Below are 22,788 nucleotides of genomic sequence, written 5' to 3' on the forward strand. Positions count from 1 at the left end.
CACATACAACCTTGCAGAATCTCTGGAGGGCTTCTGACTTTGTTTCCTTTTTACACAAACATACACACATACACACACCCTTGAAGAATATCTAGTGGGCTTCTGACTTCGTGTCTTTTTACACAAACACACACACACCAAACACACATACACCCTGGTAGAATCTCTGGATGGTGGCTGACTTGCTGTCCTTTTTAAACACACACACACACACACACACAAACACTTGAAGAATATCTAGAGGGTTTCTGAATTTGTGTCTGTTTACACACACACACACACACACACACACACACACACTTACAGAACCTCTGGACGGCTTCAGACTCCATGTCCTTTTTACACACACACACACTTTTGCAGAATTAATAGTCGGTTTCTGATATGGTATCCTTTTTACACAAACGCACACAGACACATACACACACCTGTGCAGAATCTGTGGAGGACTTCTAAAAACATGTCCTTTTTACACACACACACACACACACACACACACACAAAGACATACTCTTGCAGGATCTCTAGAGTGCTTCTGACTTGGTGTCCTTTATACACACACACACACATACACCCTTCCAGAACTCTACAATGATTCTGACTTTATGTCCGTTTTACACACACACACACACAAACACACCATTGCAGAATCAATAGAGGTCTTCTGACTTCATGTCCTTTTTACACACACACACAAACACACACCCTTACAGAACCTCTGGAGGGCTTCTAATTTCATGTCCTTTTTACACACACACACACACACTTTTGCAGAATCAATAGTCGGCTTCTGACTTCGTGTCCTTTTTACAAACACACACACACACACACACACCCTTGCAGAATTTCTAGAGGGTTTCTGACTTTGTGACCTTATTACACATGCACACACTCACACACATAAAACCTTGCAGAATCTCTTGAGAGCTTCATACTTGGTCTCCTTTTTACAAACACACACACACACATCATGCAGAATCTCTAGATGGCTTCTGACTTCAGGATCTTTTTACACACACACACACACACCTTTGCAGAAACTATGGAGTGTTTCTGACTTCATGTGTCCTTTTTACACACACTCACACACACACACACCCTTGCAGAATCTCTTGAGGTCTTCTGACGTCATGTCCTTGTTACACGCACACACTTGCATAATCTCTGGGGGTCTGACTTCATGTCCTTTTTACACACACACACTCACACACACACCCTTCCTCACACTGATACTCATACCTTTGGAAAATTCCTAGAGGGCTTCTGACTTCCTGTCCTTTTTACACACACACACACACACATATCCTTGCAGAATTCCTGGATGGCTTCTTACTTTGTGTCCTTTTTAAACACACACACACACACAGATACACACACCCTTGCAGAAATTCTAGAGGGCTTCGGACTTCGTGTTCTTTTTACGCACGCACACACACACATACACACAGACATGAACGCACCCTTGCAGAGTCTCTGGAATGCGTCTGACTTCGTGTTCTTTTTACACACACACACACACACACACACATACATGCATCCTTGCAGAATCGCAGGAATTCATCTAACGTCATGTAATTTATACACATACACATACACACTCAAAGTCATTCCCTTGCAAAATCACTTGAGGGTTTCTTACTTTGTGTTCTTTTTACAAACATACACACACACACAGACACACCCTTGCAGGATCTCTAGAGGGCTTCTGACTTGGTGTCCTTTTTACACACATGCACACAGACACACATACACACACCTGTGCAGAATCTTTGGAGGACTTCTAAAATGTCGTTTATAAACACACACACACACATCCCTTGCAGAAACTCTAGAGGGATTCAGACTTCGTGTCCTTTTTAAACACACACACACACACACACACACATCCTTGCAGGAACTCTACAGCGATTCTAAATTCCTATCCTTTTACACACGCACACACACACTCACACGCTTGCATAATGCCTGCAGGGCTTCTGTCTTCATGTCCTTTTTATACACACACACAGACACACAACCTTGCACAATCTCTAGAGTCCTTTTGATTTCTGGTCCTTTTTACACACACACACACCTTTGCAGAAACTATGGAGTGTTTCTGATTTCATGTGTCCTTTTTACACACACACACACACACACACACACATACAACCTGGCAGAATCTCTGGAGGGCTTCTGACTTTGTGTCATTTTTACACAAACATACACACACCCTTGAAGAATCTCTAGAGGGCTTCTGACTTCGTGTCTTTTTACACAAACACACACACACCACACACATACACCCTTGTAGAATCTCTGGATGGTGGCTGACTTGCTGTCCTTTTTACACACACACACACACACACACACACACAAAAACCCTTGCAGAATATCTAGAGGGTTTCTGAATTTGTGTCTGTTGTACACACACACACACACCCTTACAGAACCTCTGGACGGCTTCAGATTCCATGTCCTTTTTACACACACACACACACACACTTTTGCAGAATCAATAGTCGGCTTCTGACTTGGTACCCTTTTTACACACACGCAGACAGACACACATACACACACCTGTGCAGAATCTGTGGAGGACTTCTAACAACATGTCCTTTTTACACACACACACACACACACACACACACACACACAAAGATATACTCTTGCAGGATCTCTAGAGTGCTTCTGACTTGGTGTCCTTTATACACACACACACATACACCCTTCCAGAACTCTACAAGGATTCTGACTTCATGTCCTTTTTACACACACACACACACACACACACACACACAAATTCATTTTCTTGCCAAATCTCTGCAGTCCTTCTGACTTCGTGTCCTTTTTAAACACACACACACACACACACACACTTGTAGAATCTCTGGAGGACTTCTGATTTCATGTCCTTATTACACACACACACACACACACACACTCCCTCACTCTCACACTCATACCTTTCCAGAAAACCTAGAGGGCTTCTGATTTCATGTCCTTTTAACACAACACACTCACCCTTGCAGAATCTCTAGAGGGCTTCTGACTTCCTGTACTTTTGACACACACACACACAAACACCCTTGCAGAATCTCCAGACATTTTCTGACTTCGTGTTGTTTTCACACATACACACACACACTCTGGTAGAATCACTGGGGGGCTTCTAATATGGTTTACTTATTTCAAACACAACAAACACACACACACAGACCTTTGCATAATCAATATTGGGCTTCTGACTTCGTGTAATTTTTACCCTCACACACAAACACACACACACACATACAACCTTGCAGAATCTCTGGAGGGCTTCTGACTTTGTTTCCTTTTTACACAAACATACACACATACACACACCCTTGAAGAATCTCTAGAGGGCTTCTGACTTCGTGTCTTTTTACACAAACACACACACCAAACACACATACACCCTGGTAGAATCTCTGGATGGTGGCTGACTTGCTGTCCTTTTTACACACACACACACACACACACACACAAACACCCTTGCCGAATATCTAGAGGGTTTCTGAATTTGTGTCTGTTTACACACACACACACACACACACACCCTTACAGAACCTCTGGACGGCTTCAGACTCCATGTCCTTTTTACACACACACACACTTTTGCAGAATCAATAGTCGGTTTCTGATATGGTATCCTTTTTACACACACGCACACAGACACATACACACACCTGTGCAGAATCTGTGGAGGACTTCTAACAACATGTCCTTTTTACACACACACACACACACACAAAGACATACTCTTGCAGGATCTCTAGGGTGCTTCTGACTTGGTGTCCTTTATACACACATACACACATACACCCTTCCAGAACTCTACAATGATTCTGACTTTATGTCCTTTTTACACACACACACACACACACACAAACACACCATTGCAGAATCAATAGAGGTCTTCTGACTTCATGTCCTTTTTACACACACACACACACACACACACACACAAACACACCATTGCAGAATCAATAGAGGTCTTCTGACTTCATGTCCTTTTTAAACACACACACACACACACACACACACTTTTGCAGAATCAATAGTCGGCTTCTGACTTCGTGTCCTTTTTACAAACACACACACACACACACACACACACACACACACACACACACACCTTTGCAGAATTTCTAGAGGGCTTCTGAATTTGTGACCTTATTACACACGCACACACTCACACACATAAAACCTTGCAGAATCTCTTGAGAGCTTCATACTTGGTCTCCTTTTTACAAACACACACACACACATCATGCAGAATCTCTAGATGGCTTCTGACTTCAGGATCTTTTTAACACACACACACACACACACACACACCGTTGCAGAAACTATGGAGTGTTTCTGACTTCATGTGTCCTTTTTACACACACTCACACACACACACACACCCTTGCAGAATCTCTTGAGGTCTTCTGACGTCATGTCCTTGTTACACGCACACACTTGCATAATCTCTGGGGGTCTGACTTCGTGTCCTTTTTACACACACACACTCACACACACACCCTTCCTCACACTGATACTCATACCTTTGGAAAATTCCTAGAGGGCTTCTGACTTCCTGTCCTTTTTACACACACACACACACACACACACATATCCTTGCAGAATTCCTGGATGGCTTCTTACTTTGTGTCCTTTTTAAACACACACACACACACAGATACACACACCCTTGCAGAAATTCTAGAGGGCTTCGGACTTCGTGTTCTTTTTACGCACGCACACACACACATACACACAGACATGCACGCACCCTTGCAGAGTCTCTGGAATGCGTCTGACCTCGTGTTCTTTTTACACACACACACACACACACACACACACACATACATGCATCCTTGCAGAATCGCAGGAATTCATCTAACGTCATGTAATTTATACACATACACATACACACTCAAAGTCATTCCCTTGCAAAATCACTTGAGGGTTTCTTACTTTGTGTTCTTTTTACAAACATACACACACACACAGACACACCCTTGCAGGATCTCTAGAGGGCTTCTGACTTGGTGTCCTTTTTACACACACGCACACAGACACACATACACACACCTGTGCAGAATCTTTGGAGGACTTCTAAAATGTCGTTTATAAACACACACACACACATCCCTTGCAGAAACTCTAGAGGGATTCAGACTTCGTGTCCTTCTTACACACACACACACACACACATCCTTGCAGGAACTCTACAGCGATTCTAAATTCCTATCCTTTTACACACGCACACACACACTCACACGCTTGCATAATGCCTGCAGGGCTTCTGTCTTCATGTCCTTTTTATACACACACACAGACACACAACCTTGCACAATCTCTAGAGTCCTTTTGATTTCTGGTCCTTTTCACACACACACACACACACACACACACCTTTGCAGAAACTATGGAGTGTTTCTGATTTCATGTGTCCTTTTTACACACACACACACACACGCACATACAACCTTGCAGAATCTCTGGAGGGCTTCTGACTTTGTGTCATTTTTACACAAACATACACACATACACACACCCTTGAAGAATCTCTAGAGGGCTTCTGACTTCGTGTCTTTTTACACAAACACACACACACCACACACACATACACCCTTGTAGAATCTCTGGATGGTGGCTGACTTGCTGTCCTTTTTACACACACACACACACACACACACACACACACACACAAAACCCTTGCAGAATATCTAGAGGGTTTCTGAATTTGTGTCTGTTGTACACACACACACACACCCTTACAGAACCTCTGGACGTCTTCAGATTCCATGTCCTTTTTACACACACACACACACACACACACTTTTGCAGAATCAATAGTTGGCTTCTGACTTGGTACCCTTTTTACACACACGCAGACAGACACACATACACACACCTGTGCAGAATCTGTGGAGGACTTCTAACAACATGTCCTTTTTACACACACACACACACACACACACACAAAGATATACTCTTGCAGGATCTCTAGAGTGCTTCTGACTTGGTGTCCTTTATACACACACACACATACACCCTTCCAGAACTCTACAAGGATTCTGACTTCATGTCCTTTTTACACACACACACACACACACACACACACACAAATTCATTTTCTTGCCAAATCTCTGCAGTCCTTCTGACTTCGTGTCCTTTTTAAACACACACACACACACACACACACACACTTGTAATATCTCTGGAGGACTTCTGATTTCATGTCCTTATTACACACACACACACACACACTCCCTCACTCTCACACTGATACCTTTCCAGAAAACCTAGAGGGCTTCTGATTTCATGTCCTTTTAACACAACACACTCACCCTTGCAGAATCTCTAGAGGGCTTCTGACTTCCTGTACTTTTGACACACACACACACAAACACCCTTGCAGAATCTCCAGACATTTTCTGACTTCGTGTTGTTTTCACACATACACACACACACACTCTGGTAGAATCACTGGAGGGCTTCTAATATGGTTTACTTATTTCAAACACAACAAACACACACACACAGACCTTTGCATAATCAATATTGGGCTTCTGACTTCGTGTAATTTTTACCCTCAAACACAAACACACACACACACATACAACCTTGCAGAATCTCTGGAGGGCTTCTGACTTTGTGTCCTTTTTACACAAACATACACGCATACACACACCCTTGAAGAATCTCTAGAGGGCTTCTGACTTCGTGTCTTTTTACACAAACACACACACACCAAACACACATACACCCTGGTAGAATCTCTGGATGGTGGCTGACTTGCTGTCCTTTATACACACACACACACACACACACACAAACACCCTTGCAGAATATCTAGAGGGTTTCTGAATTTGTGTCTGTTTACACACACACACACACACACACACACCCTTACAGAACCTCTGGACGGCTTCAGACTCCATGTCCTTTTTACACACACACACACAAACACACACATACACTTGCAGAATCAATAGTCGGCTTCTGACTTGGTGTCTTTTTTACACACACGCACACAGACACATACACACACCTGTGCAGAATCTGTGGAGGACTTCTAACAACATGTCTTTTTTACACACACACACACACACACACACACAAAGACATACTCTTGCAGGATCTCTACAGTGCTTCTGACTTGGTATCCTTTATACACACACACACACATACACCCTTCCAGAACTCTACAAGGATTCTGATTTCATGTCCTTTTTACACACACCCACAAACACACCATTGCAGAATCAATAGAGGGCTTCTGACTTCATGTCTTTTTTATACACACACACACACACCCTTACAGAACCTCTGGAGGGCTTCTGATTTCATGTCCTTTTTTCACACACACACACACACACACACACACACACACTTTTGCAGAATCAATAGTCGGTTTCTGACTTCGTGTCCTTTTTACAAACACCCACACACACACACGCCCTTGCAGAAATTCTAGAGGGCTTCTGAATTTGTGACCTTATTACACACGCACACACTCACACACATAAAACCTTGCAGAATCTCTTGAGAGCTTCATACTTGGGCTCCTTTTTACAAACACACACACACACACATCATGGCAGAATCTCTAGATGGCTTCTGACTTCAGGATCTTTTTACACACACACCTTTGCAGAAACTATGGAGTGTTTCTGACTTCATGTGTCCTTTTTACACACACTCACACACACACACACCTTTGCAGAATCTCTTGAGGGCTTCTGACGTCATGTCCTGGTTACACACACACACACACACATTTGCATAATCCCTGGGAGGTCTGACTTCATGTCCTTTTTACACACACACACACCCTCCCTCACACTGATCCTCATACCTTTGGAAAATTCCTAGAGGGCTTCTGACTTCCTTACCTTTTTACACACACACACACACACACACATCCTTGCAGAATTCCTGGATGGATTCTTACTTTGTGTCATTTTTAAACACACAAACACACACACACACACACACACCCCAAACTCATTTTCTTGCCAAATCTCTGCAGTCCTTCTGACTTCGTGTCCTTTTTAAACACACACACACACACACACACACACACACACACACACACACACACACACTTGTAGAATCTCTGGAGGACTTCTGATTTCATGTCCTTATTACACACACACACACACTCCCTCACTCTCACTCTGGAGGACTTCTGATTTCATGTCCTTTTTACACACACACACACACATGCACTTTTGCAGAATCAATAGTCGGCTTCTGACTTGGTGTCCATTTTACACACATGCACACAGACACATACACACACCTGTGCAGAATCTGTGGAGGACTTCTAACAACATGTCCTTTTTACACACACACACACAAAGACATACTCTTGCAGGATCTCTAGAGTGCTTCTGACTTGGTGTCCTTTATACACACACACGCACATACATCCTTCCAGAACTCTACAAGGATTCTGACTTCATGTCCTTTTTACACACACACACACACACACACACACAAACACACCATTGCAGAATCAATAGAGGGCTTCTGACTTCATGTTCTTTTTACACACACACACACACACACACACCCTTACAGAACCTCTGGAGGGCTTCTGATTTCATGTCCTTTTTACACACACACACACACACTTTTGCAGAATCAATAGTTGGCTTCTGACTTCGTGTCCTTTTTACAAACACCCACACACACACGCCCTTGCAGAATTTCTAGAGGGCTTCTGACTTTGTGACCTTATTACACATGCACACACTCACACACATAAAACCTTGCAGAATCTCTTGAGAGCTTCATACTTGGTCTCCTTTTTACAAACACACACACACATCATGGCAGAATCTCTAGATGGCTTCTGACTTCAGGATCTTTTTACACATACACACACACACACCTTTGCAGAAACTATGGAGTGTTTCTGACTTCATGTGTCCTATTTACACACACTCACACACACACACCCTTGCAGAATCTCTTGAGGGCTTCTGACGTCATGTCCTTGTTACACACACACACACACACACACTTGCATAATCTCTGGGGGTCTGACTTCGTGTCCTTTTTACACACACACACACTCACACACACACCCTCCCTCACATTGATACTCATACCTTTGGAAAATTCCTAGAGGGCTTCTGACTTCCTTACCTTTTTCCCCACACACACACACACACACACACACACACACATATCCTTGCAGAATTCCTGGATGGATTCTTACTTTGTGTCATTTTTAAACACACACACACACACACACACACACACACACACCCTTGCAGAATATCTAGAGGGTTTCTGAATGTGTGTCCGTTTTACACACACACACACACACACACACACACACACCCTTACAGAACCTCTGGACGGCTTCAGACTCCATGTCCTTTTTACACACACACACACTCACACACACACACACACATACTTTTTGCAGAATCAATAGTCGGCTTCTGACTTAGTGTCCTTTTTAAACACACGCACACAGACACACATACACACACCTGTGCAGAATCTGTGGAGGACTTCTAACAACATGTCCTTTTTACACACACACACACACACACACAAACAAACACACTATTGAAGAATCAATAGAGGGCTTCTGACTTCATGTCCTTTTTACACACACACACACACACACACACCCTTACAGAAACTCTGGAGGGCTTCTGATTTCATGTCCTTTTTACACACACACACACACACACACACACACACACTTTTGCAGAATCAATAGTCGGCTTCTGACTTCGTGTCCTTTTTACAAACACCCACACACACGCCCTTGCAGAATTTCTAGAGGGCTTCAGAATTTGTGACCTTATTACACACGCACACACTCACACACATAAAACCTTGCAGAATCTCTTGAGAGCTTCATACTTGGTCTCCTTTTTACAAACACACACACACATCATGGCAGAATCTCTAGATGGCTTCTGACTTCAGGATCTTTTTTTACACACACACACACACACACATCTTTGCAGAAACTATGGAGTGTTTCTGACTTCATGTGTCCTTTTTACACACTCTCACACACACACACCCTTGCAGAATCTCTTGAGGGCTTCTGACGTCATGTCCTTGTTAAACACACACACACACACACACTTGCATAATCTCTGGAGGGCTTCTGACTTCGTGTCCTTTTTACACACACACACACTCACACACACACCCTCCCTCACACTGATACTCATAACTTTGGAAAATTCCTAGAAGGCTTCTGACTTCCTGTCCTTTTTACACACACACACACACACACACATCCTTGCAGAATTCCTGGATGGCTTCTTACTTTGTGTCCGTTTTAAACACACACACACACACACACAGATACACATACCCTTGCAGAAATTCTAGAGGGCTTCGGACTTCCTGTTCTTTTTACGCACGCACACACACACACACACACACACACACACCCCAAACTCATTTTCTTACAATATGTCTGCAGTCCTTCTGACTTCGTGTCCCTTTTAAACACACACACACTTGTAGAATCTCTGGAGGACTTCTGATTTCATGTCCTTATTACACACACACACACACACACACACACACTCCCTCACTCTCACACTCATACCTTTCCAGAAACCCTAGAAGGCTTTTGACTTCGTGTCCTTTTTACACACACAGACACACACACAGAGAGACAATCCTTTGCAGAATCTCTTGAGGGTTTCGGACGTCATGTCCTTGTTACACACACACACTCTTGCAGAATCTCTTGAGGGCTTCTGACTTCGTGTCCTTTTTACACACACATACACTCACACAAGCTCTTTTGCAGAATCTCTGGAGGACTTCTGGCTTCGTGAACTTTTTAAACACACACACACCCTTGCCGAATCCCTTCAGGGTTTCTGACGTCATGTCCTTGTTACACACACACAATTTCAGAATCTCTGGAGGGCTTCTGACTCCGTGTCCTTTTTAAACACACACACACCCTCACACTGATACGCAAACCGTTGCAAAATTCCTAGAGGGCTTCTTACTTTGTGTCCTTTTTACATACACACACACACACATCCTTGCAGAATTCCTGGATGGCTGCTTATTTTGTGTCCTTTTTAAACACCTCACACACACACACACACACACACACGCCCTTGCAGAAACTGTAGAGGGATTCGGCATTCGTGTTCTTTTTACACACGCACATACATACACACTCATACACACATGCTCGCACCCTTGCAGAATCTCTGGAGTGCTTCTGACTTGGTGTCCTTTTTACACACACGCACACAGACACACATACACACACCTGTGCAGAATCTGTGGAGGACTTCTAACAACATGTCCTTTTTACACACACACACACACACACACACACAAACAAACACACTATTGAAGAATCAATAGAGGGCTTCTGACTTCATGTCCTTTTTACACACACACACACGCACACCCTTACAGAAACTCTGGAGGGCTTCTGATTTCATGTCCTTTTTACACACACACACACACACACACACACACACTTTTGCAGAATCAATAGTCGGCTTCTGACTTCGTGTCCTTTTTACAAACACCCACACACACACGCCCTTGCAGAATTTCTAGAGGGCTTCAGAATTTGTGACCTTATTACACACGCACACACTCACACACATAAAACCTTGCAGAATCTCTTGAGAGCTTCATACTTGGTCTCCTTTTTACAAACACACACACACATCATGGCAGAATCTCTAGATGGCTTCTGACTTCAGGATCTTTTTTTACACACACACACACACACACACACACACATCTTTGCAGAAACTATGGAGTGTTTCTGACTTCATGTGTCCTTTTTACACACTCTCACACACACACACCCTTGCAGAATCTCTTGAGGGCTTCTGACGTCATGTCCTTGTTAAACACACACACACACACACTTGCATAATCTCTGGAGGGCTTCTGACTTCGTGTCCTTTTTACACACACACACACTCACACACACACCCTTCCTCACACTGATACTCATAACTTTGGAAAATTCCTAGAGGGCTTCTGACTTCCTGTCCTTTTTACACACACACACACACACACACACACATCCTTGCAGAATTCCTGGATGGCTTCTTACTTTGTGTCCGTTTTAAACACACACACACACACACACACAGATACACACACCCTTGCAGAAATTCTAGAGGGCTTCGGACTTCGTGTTCTTTTTACGCACGCACACACACACACACACACACACACACACACACACCCCAAACTCATTTTCTTACAATATGTCTGCAGTCCTTCTGACTTCGTGTCCCTTTTAAACACACACACACTTGTAGAATCTCTGGAGGACTTCTGATTTCATGTCCTTATTACACACACACACACACACACTCCCTCACTCTCACACTCATACCTTTCCAGAAACCCTAGAAGGCTTTTGACTTCGTGTCCTTTTTACACACACAGACACACACACACAGAGACAATCCTTTGCAGAATCTCTTGAGGGTTTCGGACGTCATGTCCTTGTTACACACACACACTCTTGCAGAATCTCTGGAGGGCTTCTGACTTCGTGTCCTTTTTACACACACATACACTCACACAAGCTCTTTTGCAGAATCTCTGGAGGACTTCTGGCTTCGTGAACTTTTTAAACACACACACACCCTTGCCGAATCCCTTCAGGGTTTCTGACGTCATGTCCTTGTTACACACACACAATTTCAGAATCTCTGGAGGGCTTCTGACTCCGTGTCCTTTTTAAACACACACACACCCTCACACTGATACGCATACCGTTGCAAAATTCCTAGAGGGCTTCTTACTTTGTGTCCTTTTTACATACACACACACACACACATCCTTGCAGAATTCCTGGATGGCTGCTTATTTTGTGTCCTTTTTAAACACCTCACACACACACACACACACACACACGCCCTTGCAGAAACTGTAGAGGGATTCGGCATTCGTGTTCTTTTTACACACGCACATACATACACACTCATACACACATGCTCGCACCCTTGCAGAATCTCTGGAGTGCTTCTGACTTCGTGTTCTTTTTACACACACACAAACTCACAAATGCTCACACACACACATAGACGCACCCTAGCAGAATTTCTAGAAGGCTTCTGAATTCTTTTCCTTTTGACACATACACACACTGACATGCTTGTAGAATCTCTAGAGGTCTTCTGGCTTCGTGTCTTTTTACACACACACACACACACACACACATACACACACTCCCTCACTCTCACACTCATACCTTTGCAGAAACCCTAGAAGGCTTTTGACTTCGTGTCCTTTTTACACACACACACAGAGACTAACCCTTGCAGAATTTCTTGAGGGTTGTTAACGTCATGTCCTTGTTACACACACACACTCTTGCAGAATCCCTGGAGGGCTTCTGACTTCGTGTCCTTTTTACACACACACACACACACACACACACTCCCTCACACAGATACTCATACCTTTGCAGAATTCCTAGACAGCTTCTGACTTCCTGTCCTTTTTACACAAACTCACACACACACACACACACACACCCTTAATGAATCTCTGGAGGCCTTCTGACTTCATAACTTTTTACACACACATACACTCACACAAGCACCTTTGCAGAATCTCTGGACTATTAATGACTTCATGTCCTTTTTACACACACACACACACACACATACACAACACACAAAGACATACTCTTGCAGGATCTCTAGAGTGCTTCTGACTTGGTGTCCTTTATACACACACACACACATACACCCTTCCAGAATCTCTACAAGGATTCTGACTTCATGTCCTTTTTACACACACACACACACACACACACACACACACACACACATACACCAAACTCATTTTCTTGCAAAATCTCTGCAGTCCTTTTGACTTCGTGTCTTTTTTAACACACACACACACACACACACACACACACACACCCTCCCTCACACTGATAATCATACCTTTGGAAAATTCCTAGAGGGCTTCTGACTTCCTGTCTTTTTACACACACACACACACACACACACATCCTTGCAGAATTCCTGGGTGGCTCCTTACTTTGTGTCATTTTTAAACACACACACACACACACATACACCCTGGTAGAATCTCTGGATGGTGGCTGACTTGCTGTCCTTTTTTCACACACACACACACACACACACCCTTGCAGAATATCTAGACGGTTTCTGAATTTGTGTCTGTTTTACACACACACACACACACACACACACACCCTTACAGAACCTCTGGACGGCTTCAGACTCCATGTCCTTTTTACACACACACACACACACACACAAACACTTTTGCAGAATCAATAGTAGGCTTCTGACTTGGTGTCCTTTTTACACACAGGCACACAGACACACAGACACACACCTGTGCAGAATCTGAGGAGGACTTCTAACAACATGTCCTTTTTACACACACACACACACACACACACACACACACACACACACATAGACATACTCTTGCAGGATCTCTAGAGTGCTCCTGACTTGGTGTCCTTTACACACACACACACACATACACCCTTCCAGAACTCTACAAGGATTCTGACTTCATGTCCCTTTTACACACACACACACACACACACAAACACACACACACACCCCAAAATCATTTTCTTGCAAAGTCTCTGCAGTCATTCTGACTTCATGTCCTTTTTAAACACAAACACACACACACACACATACACTTGTAGAATCTCTGGAGGACTTCTGATTTCATGTCCTTATTACACACACACACACACACACACTCCCTCACTCTCACTCTGGAGGACTTCTGACTCCCTGTCCTTTTTACACACACACACACACGCACACACACCCTCCCTCTCTCTCACACTCATACCTTTCCAGAAAACCTAGAGGGCTTCTGATTTCGTATCCTTTTAACACAACACACTCACCCTTGCAGAATCTCTAGAGGGCTTCTGACCTCCTGTACTTTTGACACACACACACACACACACACAAACACCCTTGCAGAATCTCCAGACATTTTCTGACTTCGTGTTTTTTTCACACATACACACACACACACTCTGGTAGAATTTCTGGAGGGCTTCTAATATGGTTTACTTATTTCAAACACAACACACACACACACACACTAACAGACCTTTGCATAATCAATTTTGGGCTTCTGACTTCGTGTAATTTTTACCCTCACACACAAACGCACACACACACACACACACACACACACATACAACCTTGCAGAATCTCTGGAGGGCTTCTGACTTTGTGTCCTTTTTACACAAACATACACACATACACACACCCTTGAAGAATCTCTAGAGGGCTTCTGACTTCGTGTCTTTTTACACAAACACACACACACCACACACACATACACCCTGGTAGAATCTCTGGATGGTGGCTGACTTGCTGTCCTTTTTACACACACACACAAACACTTGCAGAATATTTAGAGGGTTTCTGAATTTGTGTCTGTTTCACACACACATACACACACACACACACACACACACACCCTTACAGAACCTCTGGACGGCTTCAGACTCATTGTCCTTTTTACACACACACACACACACTTTTGCAGAATCAATAGTAGGCTTCTGACTTGGTGTCCTTTTTACACACACGCACACAGACACACATACACACACCTGTGCAGAATCTGTGGAGGACTTCTAACAACATGTCCTTTTTACACACACACACACACACAAACACACCATTGAAGAATCAATAGAGGGCTTCTGACTTCATGTCCTTTTTACACACACACACACACAGACACACACACACCCTTACAGAACCTCTGGAGGGCTTCTGATTTCATGTCATTTTTACACACACACACACACACACACACTTTTGCAGAATCAATAGTCGGCTTCTGACTTCGTGTCCTTTTACAAACACCCACACACACGCCCTTGCAGAATTTCTAGAGGGCTTCAGAATTTGTGACCTTATTACACACGCACACACTCACACACATAAAACCTTGCAGAATCTCTTGAGAGCTTCATACTTGGTCTCCTTTTTACAAACACACACACACATCATGGCAGAATCTCTAGATGCCTTCTGACTTCAGGATCTTTTTTTACACACACACACACACACACACACATCTTTGCAGAAACTATGGAGTGTGTCTGACTTCATGTGTCCTTTTTACACACACTCACACACACACACCCTTGCAGAATCTCTTGAGGGCTTCTGACGTCATGTCCTTGTTACACACACACACACACACACACTTGCATAATCTCTGGAGGGCTTCTGACTTCGTGTCCTTTTTACACACACACACACTCACACACACACCCTCCCTCACACTGATACTCATAACTTTGGAAAATTCCTAGAGGGCTTCTGACTTCCTGTCCTTTTTACACACACACACACACACACACATCCTTGCAGAATTCCTGGATGGCTTCTTACTTTGTGTCCATTTTAAACACACACACACACACACAGATACACACACCCTTGCAGAAATTCTAGAGGGCTTCGGACTTCGTGTTCTTTTTACGCACGCACACACACACACACACACACACACACACCCCAAACTCATTTTCTTACAATATGTCTGCAGTCCTTCTGACTTCGTGTCCCTTTTAAACACACACACACTTGTAGAATCTCTGGAGGACTTCTGATTTCATGTCCTTATTACACACACACACACACACACACACACACTCCCTCACTCTCACACTCATACCTTTCCAGAAACCCTAGAAGGCTTTTGACTTCGTGTCCTTTTTACACACACAGACACACACACACAGAGACAATCCTTTGCAGAATCTCTTGAGGGTTTCGGACGTCATGTCCTTGTTACACACACACACTCTTGCAGAATCTCTGGAGGGCTTCTGACTTCGTGTCCTTTTTACACACACATACACTCACACAAGCTCTTTTGCATTATCTCTGGAGGACTTCTGGCTTCGTGAACTTTTTAAACACACACACACCCTTGCCGAATCCCTTCAGGGTTTCTGACGTCATGTCCTTGTTACACACACACAATTTCAGAATCTCTGGAGGGCTTCTGACTCCGTGTCCTTTTTAAACACACACACACCCTCACACTGATACGCATACCGTTGCAAAATTCCTAGAGGGCTTCTTACTTTGTGTCCTTTTTACATACACACACACACACACACATCCTTGCAGAATTCCTGGATGGCTGCTTATTTTGTGTCCTTTTTAAACACCTCACACACACACACACACACACACACACGCCCTTGCAGAAACTGTAGAGGGATTCGGCATTCGTGTTCTTTTTACACACGCACATACATACACACTCATACACACATGCTCGCACCCTTGCAGAATCTCTGGAGTGCTTCTGACTTCGTGTTCTTTTTACACACACACAAACTCACAAATGCTCACACACACACATAGACGCACCCTAGCAGAATTTCTAGAAGGCTTCTGAATTCTTTTCCTTTTGACACATACACACACTGACATGCTTGTAGAATCTCTAGAGGTCTTCTGGCTTCGTGTCTTTTTACACACACACACACACACACACACATACACACACTCCCTCACTCTCACACTCATACCTTTGCAGAAACCCTAGAAGGCTTTTGACTTCGTGTCCTTTTTACACACACACACAGAGACTAACCCTTGCAGAATTTCTTGAGGGTTGTTAACGTCATGTCCTTGTTACACACACACACTCTTGCAGAATCCCTGGAGGGCTTCTGACTTCGTGTCCTTTTTACACACACACACACACACGCTCCCTCACACAGATACTCATACCTTTGCAGAATTCCTAGACAGCTTCTGACTTCCTGTCCTTTTTACACAAACTCACACACACACACACACACACACCCTTAATGAATCTCTGGAGGCCTTCTGACTTCATAACTTTTTACACACACATACACTCACACAAGCACCTTTGCAGAATCTCTGGACTATTAATGACTTCATGTCCTTTTTACACACACACACACACACACATACACAACACACAAAGACATACTCTTGCAGGATCTCTAGAGTGCTTCTGACTTGGTGTCCTTTATACACACACACACACATACACCCTTCCAGAATCTCTACAAGAATTCTGACTTCATGTCCTTTTTACACACACACACACACACACACACACACACATACACCAAACTCATTTTCTTGCAAAATCTCTGCAGTCCTTTTGACTTCGTGTCTTTTTTAACACACACACACACACACACACACACACACACACCCTCCCTCACACTGATAATCATACCTTTGGAAAATTCCTAGAGGGCTTCTGACTTCCTGTCTTTTTACACACACACACACACACACACACATCCTTGCAGAATTCCTGGGTGGCTCCTTACTTTGTGTCATTTTTAAACACACACACACACACACATACACCCTGGTAGAATCTCTGGATGGTGGCTGACTTGCTGTCCTTTTTTCACACACACACACACACACACACACCCTTGCAGAATATCTAGACGGTTTCTGAATTTGTGTCTGTTTTACACACACACACACACACACACACCCTTACAGAACCTCTGGACGGCTTCAGACTCCATGTCCTTTTTACACACACACACACACACAAACACTTTTGCAGAATCAATAGTAGGCTTCTGACTTGGTGTCCTTTTTACACACAGGCACACAGACACACAGACACACACCTGTGCAGAATCTGAGGAGGACTTCTAACAACATGTCCTTTTTACACACACACACACACACACACACACACACACACACACATAGACATACTCTTGCAGGATCTCTAGAGTGCTCCTGACTTGGTGTCCTTTACACACACACACACACATACACCCTTCCAGAACTCTACAAGGATTCTGACTTCATGTCCCTTTTACACACACACACACACACACACAAACACACACACACACCCCAAAATCATTTTCTTGCAAAGTCTCTGCAGTCATTCTGACTTCATGTCCTTTTTAAACACAAACACACACACACACACATACACTTGTAGAATCTCTGGAGGACTTCTGATTTCATGTCCTTATTACACACACACACACACACACTCCCTCACTCTCACTCTGGAGGACTTCTGACTCCCTGTCCTTTTTACACACACACACACACGCACACACACCCTCCCTCTCTCTCACACTCATACCTTTCCAGAAAACCTAGAGGGCTTCTGATTTCGTATCCTTTTAACACAACACACTCACCCTTGCAGAATCTCTAGAGGGCTTCTGACCTCCTGTACTTTTGACACACACACACACACACACACAAACACCCTTGCAGAATCTCCAGACATTTTCTGACTTCGTGTTTTTTTCACACATACACACACACACACTCTGGTAGAATTTCTGGAGGGCTTCTAATATGGTTTACTTATTTCAAACACAACACACACACACACACACAAACAGACCTTTGCATAATCAATTTTGGGCTTCTGACTTCGTGTAATTTTTACCCTCACACACAAACGCACACACACACACACACACACACACACACACACACATACAACCTTGCAGAATCTCTGGAGGGCTTCTGACTTTGTGTCCTTTTTACACAAACATACACACATACACACACCCTTGAAGAATCTCTAGAGGGCTTCTGACTTCGTGTCTTTTTACACAAACACACACACACCACACACACATACACCCTGGTAGAATCTCTGGATGGTGGCTGACTTGCTGTCCTTTTTACACACACACACAAACACTTGCAGAATATTTAGAGGGTTTCTGAATTTGTGTCTGTTTCACACACACATACACACACACACACACACACACACACCCTTACAGAACCTCTGGACGGCTTCAGACTCATTGTCCTTTTTACACACACACACACACACTTTTGCAGAATCAATAGTAGGCTTCTGACTTGGTGTCCTTTTTACACACACGCACACAGACACACATACACACACCTGTGCAGAATCTGTGGAGGACTTCTAACAACATGTCCTTTTTACACACACACACACACACAAACACACCATTGAAGAATCAATAGAGGGCTTCTGACTTCATGTCCTTTTTACACACACACACACACAGACACACACACACCCTTACAGAACCTCTGGAGGGCTTCTGATTTCATGTCATTTTTACACACACACACACACACACACTTTTGCAGAATCAATAGTCGGCTTCTGACTTCGTGTCCTTTTACAAACACCCACACACACGCCCTTGCAGAATTTCTAGAGGGCTTCAGAATTTGTGACCTTATTACACACGCACACACTCACACACATAAAACCTTGCAGAATCTCTTGAGAGCTTCATACTTGGTCTCCTTTTTACAAACACACACACACATCATGGCAGAATCTCTAGATGCCTTCTGACTTCAGGATCTTTTTTTACACACACACACACACACACATCTTTGCAGAAACTATGGAGTGTTTCTGACTTCATGTGTCCTTTTTACACACACTCGCACACACACACACCCTTGCAGAATCTCTTGAGGGCTTCTGACGTCATGTCCTTGTTACACACACACACACACACACACACTTGCATAATCTCTGGAGGGCTTCTGACTTCGTGTCCTTTTTACACACACACACACTCACACACACACCCTCCCTCACACTGATACTCATAACTTTGGAAAATTCCTAGAGGGCTTCTGACTTCCTGTCCTTTTTACACACACACACACACACACACATCCTTGCAGAATTCCTGGATGGCTTCTTACTTTGTGTCCATTTTAAACACACACACACACACACAGATACACACACCCTTGCAGAAATTCTAGAGGGCTTCGGACTTCGTGTTCTTTTTACGCACGCACACACACACACACACACACACACACACACACCCCAAACTCATTTTCTTACAATATGTCTGCAGTCCTTCTGACTTCGTGTCCCTTTTAAACACACACACACTTGTAGAATCTCTGGAGGACTTCTGATTTCATGTCCTTATTACACACACACACACACACACACACACACTCCCTCACTCTCACACTCATACCTTTCCAGAAACCCTAGAAGGCTTTTGACTTCGTGTCCTTTTTACACACACAGACACACACACACAGAGACAATCCTTTGCAGAATCTCTTGAGGGTTTCGGACGTCATGTCCTTGTTACACACACACACTCTTGCAGAATCTCTGGAGGGCTTCTGACTTCGTGTCCTTTTTACACACACATACACTCACACAAGCTCTTTTGCAGAATCTCTGGAGGACTTCTGGCTTCGTGAACTTTTTAAACACACACACACCCTTGCCGAATCCCTTCAGGGTTTCTGACGTCATGTCCTTGTTACACACACACAATTTCAGAATCTCTGGAGGGCTTCTGACTCCGTGTCCTTTTTAAACACACACACACCCTCACACTGATACGCATACCGTTGCAAAATTCCTAGAGGGCTTCTTACTTTGTGTCCTTTTTACATACACACACACACACACACATCCTTGCAGAATTCCTGGATGGCTGCTTATTTTGTGTCCTTTTTAAACACCTCACACACACACACACACACACACGCCCTTGCAGAAACTGTAGAGGGATTCGGCATTCGTGTTCTTTTTACACACGCACATACATACACACTCATACACACATGCTCGCACCCTTGCAGAATCTCTGGAGTGCTTCTGACTTCGTGTTCTTTTTACACACACACAAACTCACAAATGCTCACACACACACATAGACGCACCCTAGCAGAATTTCTAGAAGGCTTCTGAATTCTTTTCCTTTTGACACATACACACACTGACATGCTTGTAGAATCTCTAGAGGTCTTCTGGCTTCGTGTCTTTTTACACACACACACACACACACACACATACACACACTCCCTCACTCTCACACTCATACCTTTGCAGAAACCCTAGAAGGCTTTTGACTTCGTGTCCTTTTTACACACACACACAGAGACTAACCCTTGCAGAATTTCTTGAGGGTTGTTAACGTCATGTCCTTGTTACACACACACACTCTTGCAGAATCCCTGGAGGGCTTCTGACTTCGTGTCCTTTTTACACACACACACACACACACACACACTCCCTCACACAGATACTCATACCTTTGCAGAATTCCTAGACAGCTTCTGACTTCCTGTCCTTTTTACACAAACTCACACACACACACACACACACACCCTTAATGAATCTCTGGAGGCCTTCTGACTTCATAACTTTTTACACACACATACACTCACACAAGCACCTTTGCAGAATCTCTGGACTATTAATGACTTCATGTCCTTTTTACACACACACACACACACACACATACACAACACACAAAGACATACTCTTGCAGGATCTCTAGAGTGCTTCTGACTTGGTGTCCTTTATACACACACACACACATACACCCTTCCAGAATCTCTACAAGGATTCTGACTTCATGTCCTTTTTACACACACACACACACACACACACACACACACATACACCAAACTCATTTTCTTGCAAAATCTCTGCAGTCCTTTTGACTTCGTGTCTTTTTTAACACACACACACACACACACACACACACACACACCCTCCCTCACACTGATAATCATACCTTTGGAAAATTCCTAGAGGGCTTCTGACTTCCTGTCTTTTTACACACACACACACACACACACATCCTTGCAGAATTCCTGGGTGGCTCCTTACTTTGTGTCATTTTTAAACACACACACACACACACATACACCCTGGTAGAATCTCTGGATGGTGGCTGACTTGCTGTCCTTTTTTCACACACACACACACACACAC

Source organism: Tenrec ecaudatus, chromosome 4 (genome assembly GCF_050624435.1).
Source record: "Tenrec ecaudatus isolate mTenEca1 chromosome 4, mTenEca1.hap1, whole genome shotgun sequence".
NCBI lineage: Eukaryota > Metazoa > Chordata > Mammalia > Afrosoricida > Tenrecidae > Tenrec > Tenrec ecaudatus.